Here is an 11,341-nt window from a genome sequence, read left to right on the forward strand (position 1 = left end):
TTAGGACAGCCGGCTGCGAGGGAGCTGAGTGTTTTACGTGCAGCATGTGTTGGAAGCCTGCTGAACTTAGCACAGCTTTGGCTCCATCTTCATGCCACACGGGAGAAGTTCCTTTTACGATGAAGGAAGCACTGAGGGTGATTTTGCGGATGAGTCCCTTCAGCGGGGTGGGGACACGGAAGAGGATTAAAAGAAGAGAGGGGCCCCTTTGGTTTCGGGCAGACCTGGTCTGCATGGAAGGCAAGGACTTTCTTGTTCAAGTGTGTCCCTGGACTGGGGGGACCTGTCTCCCACAGCGGCAGGAGTTGGCTCCCTGGCTGGTGTAGAGAGCTTCATTTTCTAGTCTCCACACTTCAGCTGTTGGTAATTTACAGGGGCAACCACGTAGATCCTGCCTGCCCACAAGTCTCTGGGTACCTTAAACCAATTACAGCTCTTCACTCCTGTTACAGGTTTTAAAATATATCTGGGATAATGTCAAACAGCATCGAAGAAAGACTTCGGGCCTCAAATAAAGTGGCAGTGACCTCCTTACCCTCAATTTTCTCTGGATGTCAGGACACCCCTCCACAGAGCGAAGGAGTATATAAATTTAATCTGGTTGTTCATAGCTGGGTCGAATGGAGGGGCCAGTCAGCTGTCACTCTGGGCAGCGACAGCTCACAGCCTGTCATTTTGGGCAACGAAGCACGAGCTGCCATTAGCTGTGTCCATGTCACCTGAGGAAGAACAAAGGGAGTCGGGGAGTCCTGACGGGAGCGCCTTTGTTAGGAAACGTCAGAAACCATTCAACAGCTTTGATAACTCTTGCTCTCTATCTCTTTCTCTTTCTCTCTGATCTGATCACATAACACATGTTTGCCTACATGGAGGCTCTTGTGTACTCTTTGTATTCAAAATGTGGTCCACCAATCAGAAGCCTCAGCCTTTCCTCGGAGCTAGTTAGAAATGCAGAATCCCAGGCCCCACCCCAGACCTATTGAGTCAGAACCTGCATTTAAGCAAGATTTTCAAGGGATTTGTATGCATATTAATCACTGTTGTATATAATTCTCTAAGGAATCAGTTTTCCTGGAAAAAATTCGAATAGATGTTTTTTCCTACTATTTAGACAAACAGCTGGCTTACTTTTACATAATGCTGAATATTAACTTGGTCAGCCAATTCTGCTGAACTGGATCAGGTAAGAAGCGGACATCAGCCCCCTTGGCCACCCAGTGATAGTTTCCCATGGACACTGAACACAAATTGAATAGAAAGGAAATGCAAGGAATGTTCCCATTTCTTTTAAGCTCAATACCTGATTTCTTCCAGACCCAGGGTCAGCTATTTTCATGGTTCAATTGAATTGCTTGTCTGTCTGAGTGTGAGTGTGAATGTGAGTGTGTGTGTGTGTGTGTGTGTGTGTGTGTGTGTGTGTGTGTGTCGCCTACATAAACCTAAGAGCATTCTACTGAATGTTAGGCAATTTCTAATCAGGCAATGTGCTTCATCTCTGCAGCATTTCCTCTCTTTCAGTTCTTGAAAGAAATCATGGTACCTTTTGCCACAGGCACAGGCTCTGTGAAAAGAGCCAGTAATGCATTAGGGGAAACGGGCCGGCTGGGGAAAGTCACCTTAACCTGTCTGGGCTGATCACCACCCGCTCCTGCCCTTCCTTATGAGCCCTTCTTCTGTGCATCCCTGCCCAACTCACTCTCAGACCATCTACTCCAAGGGAAGGTCTGGAAGTATCAGCAAGTGATCTCTACCTCCTTTATCCATACGGACCGGTGGCGCTAAAAGCCTACAGGCTGGTTTGGGAGGAAGGTATTGCAGAAGGCAGAGGCTCACAAGCCCTGGAGGAAAACACAGAACTGGGGAATCCATCTAGAGTTCATCTGTGTACTCCTTTCCCTTTCTGTCTGTCCCATGGATCCCCAATCTACTTGGCAATCAAGCTCCCAAACACGGAATATTTGCCCCACTTCCTCACCTAGTCACATTCTACCCACTATCAGATCCCTGTCTGACATTCCATTTATTTATTCAAATATTAACTGAGCTCCAATAAGGTGCTTATTGTTGTTCTAGTTGTTCCAAATAGATAGATAAGACAGCATCCTGAGCATTTGCACCTCATTGTAGAATAATGAAATGAGTGTGGGCTTTGGGGTCAAAATAGACTGGACTCAAATGTTGACTGACTTTGAAGATATATACTTACTTGAGTTACTTTAACTCTGCCAGCCTCATTGCTTCTGGAAGCCATCTTCTCTCACAAGTGAGACTGCAAACATCTTAAATATAATGACCATGACACAAACTTCTCTGATATCTTATTATGCACATATTAGCTACTGACCAAATACTAAGTTAAACTGAATTTTGAGTATGATTTAAAAATTAATATGGCATAGAATACCCTGAGTCCCAGCTGGGCTACCAAGTAGCTGAAAGTCCTTGGATAAATCGTTTAACTTCAGGGGTTTTTTACATGTAAAAAGAAGAAACTGGAAAATTTCAAAGATGACTTCCATAAGCTCTAACAATGTGATTTCTCTCTAGGATTCTAAACTTATATGAAGTGCTACACTAATCTTCTACAACAAATGCCATACTTATAATTCATTAAGATTTGTTTATATATACATGGATATATAATCTGTATGTACATATATAATATATATTATATCAATAAACATATTTATTTTCACATTTTCTGAATGAAGTTGAAAATTCACAAGATATTTCAGTAAAGACACAAGTTACATAGTTATCTTTGTGTGTGTGTGAGTGTGTGATAAGAGCTACTGAAACCTACTCTTTGAGCAAATTCCCTATTCTCAATATCATATTCTAGTAAACAAGACTTTGGACTTGTTTAATACAGAATTTCTCAAGTTTATTTTAATTCCTCTCCCTTTTTATAATGCCAATTAATATCTCAGCCTTCCTTAGCACATTCAACCCAAGTTTGCAATAGACCTTGGCATTCTATATTTTTAAACCTCAGTTTTGACTATTTGCAAGTGATCTCCAAGTTCCAGTTCATGTGGTAGTATTTAGTTTTGCTAAGCCTCCAATGTGAATCATGCTATAGACTAGTGAGCAGGATGGAGTCAATACAGTTCTTAACCAAGCCCACCTGACTCCTGCCCATAATTAAATGCCGTTAACCAAACCTGCTCTTATACCAACTCCTGATACTGGCATATTTGCAAGATTGTAGATTCTTAATGATCTTCTACTACAATCCTCAAGAGCATCAGGAATTAAATCTAAATATTTCTGTCTTTGAGTATAAGCTTCTATTTTAGGCCACTGCCACCCACACCACAGGTGAATCACCATTCTTCTCCTCAAAGCATTGGTATTATGCAAAAAAAGAAATGTGGCAGAAAAATCAACAGGCCCTTTCAATGTCATTGGTAGTTTCCAACTTTACTGACATGTGAGGCATAGACCAGTGAAATATGTAGTAATTTTTTAAAATTCTAGCATTTGGTCAGCAAAGCTCAACATTTTTCCAGTTAGAAATGACCTAAGAACAGGAAGCTCTGTCGCCCAAATTTCTAATGCCAACTCTTATTCTGGCACTTGGGTTAATGTAAGCTTCTTGGCAGTGCAGTGGAAGTGATTCCTAAGAGCTTCTGCTCTCAGGCCTGAATTATGGGGCAGAGAGAGTAAAAGACATTTTTTGAAACCAGAGCCTGTTTCAGAGACTAGAGTGAGACCATCAGTTTGCATCTCCAACTGGTATCGCCTCAACTATTTCCTATTCCTTGTCTTCACATACTGAACCCTGGGGACAGCTCCTACTGATGATATGGAGATTCACAGAAAGAAGAAACTGTTTCTCAATTCAAATGATAGAGGCCTATTTGGAGGCAAAGACTGTTTATTGGCCTCCACTGTTCAGCAACTAATGAAATAAATTTTTTCCAAAGAGTTATTAGTGAAATACTGCAGTCACTCTGCAGTGTTGCAGCTCACTAGGATATTAAGTGAGCCAGACTTCAGTCTATGGAATTTGCCCAGGAGACTGTTCTCAGAGAAGCCGGAGTAGATGACGCAAAGATTCGATATTTCTCGGCAGCGGTGGTGCAATATTATGTCTTGAGTTGTTTTATTGTCTTCGTATTATAGCCAGGAAGTGTGGCCGGCAGTCTGCCACAAGCCCGTTTATTTTCAAAATAGCAAACGATAATTCTTGAACTTGAATATCATGTGAAACTGAGATCAAAAGACAGAATTCATTGCAAGTCGATTATTGATCTTTAAATGGAGGAAGAAAGTCATGGCCCTCAGGGTTCTGTAAGTCTGACAAACCATCCTCAAGCCCTTGCAGCCCCTTTGGTCACCAGGACAAATGACAGAAGGCCGACTCATATTGACTTCAGTTGGCAGAGGTTGTTTCATCCATCATGCTGGTGATTCTGATTTCTCTTTATAATATTATTGATGATCAGTTCAAGGTATTATTCAGGATGGATGAAGCCAAAAAGGGCTAGCAGAGAATTCTGGGAGCACAAGTAACATAGAAATGAGAAGTAGGTAGATAGAAGAGTTGCAGAATCATTACATTTCCTGCAGTGATGTACATGAGTAAGTCTAGGGATCTAATGCACAGCATGATGAAGACAGATAATAAAACAATACTGAGAACTGGCAATTTGCTAGAAGAGTAGGTTTCGGGAGATCTTACCACACACACACACACACACACACACACACACACACACTTAACTCTGTAAGGGAAAGATAGACAGACTAACTTGACTGTGGTAATGCTCTATACCTTAAGTATATAGTCTTTACTTAAGAATAAATAAAAACAAACAGAACAAAACCATTAGAATTCTAAACATTTTGGATGAAAATATTGCGCTTAAACAACTTAGAGCTTAAACTGGACACAGAAAAGGCTGCTTTTTTGATAATGTTTATTTCCTCAGTCATAATGAGGGGTTACACACAATAATAACAATACAAGGAAGATCTAAAAAAGAAGATATAAAATAAGACAAATTATTGGATAAGTTGAGTGTCCGATAAGAATTTGTTCTTATTGGATGCAGTTACATTTGTTTATAATTCCTTCAGACACAAATTATTTTGAAATGCATTGTATACTCTTTGAGTGCACAACTTCATTTTAGGCCATAGGGAGAATCCAAACTAATGGAAAAGCAAAACTCTTGATTGAAGGGGCTCTGTCTCTTTTCCTCAATGTTCATTCATTAAATAGATATTTACTGATTTTATTGAGAACCTATTATGTGCTAGATTCTCTCTCTCTCCAAATATCTGGCAATTAACAACAAAAAAAGAACAAGCTGTATTTTTTAAAAATAGAAAGAGAGCTCCAGTACAGTGGGAAGAGAGACAAAAATAAGAAAACAAGAAAAACATCAGGCAAGATCATTTGAACTAGTTATTAGTTTCAAGAGGACACTGGCTCCTGGGGAATTATGGTGGAGTCAGCAAACTTAGATTGGATGGTCAAGAAAACCACTGCTTCCAGCAATATGGAGTACTTTGCAGCAGACCAATGCTACATCTGAGAAAAAACAATACAAAAATAGTCACACAAAAGACAAAAAATCATGTGTGTAATGTCATCACAGAGATACTGGAGCCATGCAGAACACAGTGGCTAGTTTCCAGAGAGGAAGAAACTAGAAAAGTGAGCTGATGATCTGCATCTGCTTTTTCTTTGGGGGTATTTGCTGAATCTGGGCATTGGAGAGTAAATGATACTGTCTCAGGCAAAAAGCCGTTGTTGAGGGGACAGAAAAAACATTTTGGTGGTTGTATAGAGATGGGAGGGACTATTCAGTGATTTGAGGGGCATAACATACTTGGCCTCTCCAGATATTTCCCATCTTTTGAATCAGTGCAAGATTTTCTACTAAGAAGCTACACTGGAATCCACTGAAAGGCAGGGAAGAGTCACAGAGCTGAGATAATGGTAAGAGTATGGCACCCTCTAGAAAAGGGGGCCTAGTAGCTCCTCAGGAATCTCCTTGGTCATCTCTGGCCACCAGTGATTGACATTCCTCCTCCATACAAAATACATTCACCCCGCTCCGATGACCTCCAAGGTCTCATTACACTCTGGCATTGGACTCAGGCTTGAGGTCCAGAATCTCATCATCTCATTGTCAGGTCCAGGCATTGATGAGGCTATGACTCCTTGAGTAAGTTTCTTCTCAAGCGAATGCCCTCAAAACTGTAAAGTTACTTGCCCTCCATCTCCACTCCACATCCAATGGTGAGACAAGGATTAGATAACCAGAACAGACACGTCTTGTCAAAAAGCGGGGCAGGCAGAACTTTGTAGCCCCTGATTCACAGCTGGGCACATGTCGCTATTTTTCCGTTTAGAGTCCAGTCCTCTCTCTGGGAGTGGTTCCATGGCACAAGGGCGATCCTTGATTCAGTGAGAGGGAAGATTATACACGGGCCTGAATATCAGGGGTGTGGCCCTTTGGGACATCTTTAGAGAGTAGCTACCACAATGATACAAACCGCTGTGCATACATACTCAGGGACAGAGAGATGTTTATTGCTACTTTAAAAAGAGTGAGAGGGAAAAAGCCTTAATTGCTCTCTGTGGTTTTGATACTAGGCTGTCCTGTAAACTTCCAAGATGTTATTGAGGTTAATTACCCAATTTTGAGAAGCAAAAAGATCTGAGCTTGTTTCTCAGTTCTACTACTTTTAAAAGCATGGCTTTGAGTAAGCCCCTTAATCACTTGAAGTATTATCATCCCAATCAATTAAAGAAGAAAATGAAATATTTGTCTTACATAGTTATTTTGAGGATTAAGTGAGATAATGAATGTTCAATATTCAACCTGATAATAGGCATTTTCTACATGCCTTACAAATGATAACTTAAATATTCTTGTTTACAAGACATCTACTGAGATTGGAAAATTTTAGGAATGGCCTGGAGTTCTCTGTTCACATATTTGGCATGGGAAGCCGATATAAAATAAGGGTCAAATGACTTAGATTTTGAGAAATTTACTAGTATTAGACCAATGTATTTTTTTAAATAATTTTTTTATTTTGGTATCATTAATCTACAATTACAGAAAGAACATTATGTTTAGTAGGTTACCCCCTTCCCCAAGTCCCCCCCACATACCCCTTCACAGTCACTGTCCATCTGCATAGTAAGATGCTATAAAATCACTACTTTAGACCAATGTATTTTTGAGCAAAGAGACAGAGTTCTATTTCTATGGCGGATGATTAGAATTTTCCTAAAGAGAAGGCAGGTCGTCTTATGGAAAGGGTCAAGCTATGAGTAGAGGAAGAACAAAGACCTGTACCAACTGGAGGCACCCAGGAAGTTGGGCAACGTGTAAGGATAGTAAGGATCCCTGGGCAATGAGACCCCTCAAATCTAGTAGCCAGTAGTGAAGTAGGAGCCAAGTCATTCTTTATATTCTGTAGAACTTTCCTGCTGTCATCTCCCAAGTCTTTAGGTGTATCTTGATCTCTGCTTTGCTATAGGATCTAAGAGAAGATCTTTGCCCCTCTAGGAGAGCAGGGTACTCCTAACTTCATTTCTGAGGCCAGCATGATAACAGCAGTCACAACCCCAGTAGGAGTAGTGGTCCTAAAGTTGAAGGACTCACCTGGCCAGGACAGAGGCAACTACAGACACTGATGCAACAATGAGTGTGAGTTATCAGCGCCTAGTGAACATGCTCAGAGACACCAGGGAAAGGAGAACCCCAGAACACAGCTGAAGTTTGCTTAAGTCATTATAATTTGGTTACTAACTTACAAATACTCACAACTTTATACTAAAAAATGGTAAAACTCGTACATACCACTTTAGAATGGCTGCAATCATTGTGGACATACTTCAAGAGACTAAAATCAGGTTGGAGGTTATGCCAGGGATTACTAGGTAATAAAAAGGGTTCAAGTTAATTAAACACTTTACAAGAAGTGTATCAGAGTTTCCATAATATGCTCATGACTATGATTTCAAAAGGTCGTTTTGTGTGTGTGTGTGTGTGTGTGTGTGTGTGTGGTTGGGCATGTGTGCAATATGGACAGCTCTAAGGAAATCCCTTGCTCTACTGAACAGAGTAGGCAGAAAGCAATTTAAACTTTTCTTGATGAGAGAGAATCATAAGCAGGAATGCCAGCTAATATGCCATACCTTAATATGGAGATTTCTTAGAATTATTTTAGGGATAGAGGGCCTATCTTCTCCTTGAAGTACTTACATGCTCACTTGTACATACAAGACTTAAGTGAATTTTCCATATTCTCCCTTGTTCTTTTCAGATGTCATTTCATAATATATGGCTGCCAGGAGGCTCCTACTCTCCATGTCAAACTACTGTTACATCTGTTGTAGACTATAGTTTAAAAGGAATATTGTTGGAGGAGATAGATTATAAAAGCTTATTACATGATCTTTCAGTCAATCCTCTGAAGGGAGTCCAATGTCAATTCCATAAGATGGATCATCTTTATGGTACTTCTCTGTGTGTTTTCTGTTATGTCCAGGTTAACAGAATATTCTGGAAGATTTTGGTTGCTAGAAGGCTGACCATTGGGTTAATAGGGCATTTTTATACTTCATGAATAGGCTTGATTATAAAACAATTTACATGGCAAGTAGAACACGGAGGCATACTGTTAGAACTGTCACACCAGGCGGTCTCTTCCACGTGTTTATGTATTCACTGGATTCCCAGAGCTCCTTTGAGAGATAGACTGAACTTTAGTGTACGCCTGTATTCCCTGAATCACGGTCATGAACCCATGTGTTGAACTACCCTTGCTTCTGACCCCACGTACATGTCAGCAGAGAAAGAGAAATATAAGCCAACACCATAACCAGGGAAACATACAATCTGACAAGATTTCTGCCAGTGTAGCCTGACTCCCCTTTTTACATGTCTCTTGGCACTTGCTGCAGGGACCTATTAATAGCTTGTATTGCAAGAATCCCCAGAGCTGTGTCCAAGTATAGAATCTTCAGAAGAAGAAACAACATGAAAAAACACGTAGGAGGTGCTAGGAAGCCCTGGTGCAGTGATGTGGTATGTGAGGAGGCTCGTAAATTAGGGTAGATAGATGGAGCAGGTCTTTAGAAAGCTATAGAACCAGGGTTGGCTTTCCAGCCAAAATGTGTGAGAATATTTTCATTGATTCACTTCCACTTCGTTCTCCTTCAACTCATTCCATGTCCCTGGCCAACACACCTCTCCTCAGGGTTCCCCAGGCCATATCCCTAGGACCCTGTCCATGTGGTGTTACCTAATAACCACTTACGGCAGGGTCCCTCCCAGCGGGCAGTGCCATCTTTACAGGAACCCCTTCAAGGTGGAAAAGATTTCAGTATTTAAAGGAGTGACTTTAAGGGTCAATTTCCTAGTTGGAGCCCACGGGGAAGCCCCCTCCTTATCCAACTATATGTAATTACCTACTTGCTCATCCCCGGGCCAAGTACTGCCTGTTGCATCCTGCTGGGTGAATAATGGAGTTGATTCTCTCACCTCCAACAACAGCCGGACTAAGGTGAATTATAGTTTGGAGCAAAGGTAGCAGGAGAAGGAGGTGGGCATTTGGATTTAATTGGAGTTGGGGCCACCAGCTTGGTAGATAAATGTCTTTTATTTTGAATCTATTCAATGGTTACAGCGAACATTCACATGCAAAAAAAAAAGTGCTCCTCCTCAGTTCAGGAAGGGGTGTGCTAGGATTATTTTTCAACCCAATCGGTCTAAATCTTCACCTCATCCTTCTTGGCTTCTGCAAGAAGATACTGAGCATGCTTTGAGCAAGGGGCTAGGGGTTTCCTGCTAAACAGCTCCAGAGGCATCTACAAACCACAGTCATTGAAGACACTTCCCAGAAGGCTTTAGGAGTACAAATCTCTTTAATTAAAATGGGAAAAGCCATAGTGAGCGAAGTGAGAGGGGGTTGGCTGAGAGGGGAAGGAGGAGGGGGATGAAGGAAAGAAAGGGAAGGAGACAAAGGAATAAATATTTTACAAGTGTTTTCAAACACTGGCCATCTGACACCCAGCGGAAAATGCCACTTGATGGATTATATTTTGGGTTGGAAAGTGAGGCTAATTCAGTGTAATGAGAGGTGAATGGGACTTCAGGCCCTTATCCAACCACAAGAGACCCCTTACAAAAGAGTCTGCTCTTTCAGTCATTAATTTTTTATGAAGTTTAATAGGCCTGAGCCTAGAGACCTTCTGTGGTGTTGATTAGCTTCATATTTCTCTCATTAATGTAGAATCTGATTAGCTTTATAAAAAGCATTTCATCTCAGGCTCCAGCATGGCAACCTCATTGTTCTGATATTAGGAAACTGCAAGCTTGCTTCACCCAAGGAAAGAAGCATCAGTAGGAACAAAAGGCCTGGCCTCTTGCTGCCACAGAATGAGGGGCCGGGCGGGACCAGCTGTCTGTCACTTTCTGCTGGCTGCAGTAAGGAACTCTCGACATTTGGACTTGCTGGAGGCCAGGAGAGTTGGTACACTGCAAAGAGAGCTGACTTGGAAGAAGAGGCAACAGCCAGTATATCAGTCAGGGTTCCATCAGGGAAGCAAATAAGGCTCCATTATAAGAATTCAATTTTATGTCATCCTCAGAGTTGGCAGAGATGTTTGCTGCCCCACATCTGCTGTTGGTCCTGAAGTTGCTGTAGGTCAGCTAGACGAGTGGTCAGGAAGGAAAGCTGGATTTGGATAAGAACAGGGACAAACTGGGACCTACAAGAACACATTGGAACTCATAGGGACAAACTGGAACCCTTCTCTGTTCCTCACCACCTCCAGGCTTGAAGTTGTGGCTGGCTGGCAGGAGAAGCCTGAGCCCTTTGCCATGGATATGTGTGCACACTTGGCTCAAGACTTAGGGAAACTGAAGAAGGAGATCTGGCTGCTTCTGGAGTTGCTGCAGGTGCAGGAGCTGCACCATGTCAAGAAGACAAACCAGCTGACTGGCGACAACATGCAGGAGCTGCCACAGTATCTGACGCCCTGCACGGACCTTCAGAAAGTAAAAGTGTCTTCCAAATCCCATCTTCCTCTATGGCTAAATAACTAATCAGGAACCAGACAAGGAAGGGAATTCTGGGAACAGTTCCAGCGTAGCTAATTTGACACAGTACAAAGCCTCCACAGCTAATCCTCAGTGATACACATTAAATAGAATGGCTTGATACCAATGGTGAGCACCAATGTGCAAACAGAGAACAGACAAGAGGGGGGACTGGATGAAGGGTCAATTAGTGAGGAACACTGAGAGATTTAAGTTGAAAGAATTTTGCTGTCAATAAAGTTTATAAGGTACCCATGGCCATC

Source organism: Manis pentadactyla, chromosome 9, assembly GCF_030020395.1.
Source record: "Manis pentadactyla isolate mManPen7 chromosome 9, mManPen7.hap1, whole genome shotgun sequence".
Classification (NCBI taxonomy): Eukaryota; Metazoa; Chordata; class Mammalia; order Pholidota; family Manidae; genus Manis; species Manis pentadactyla.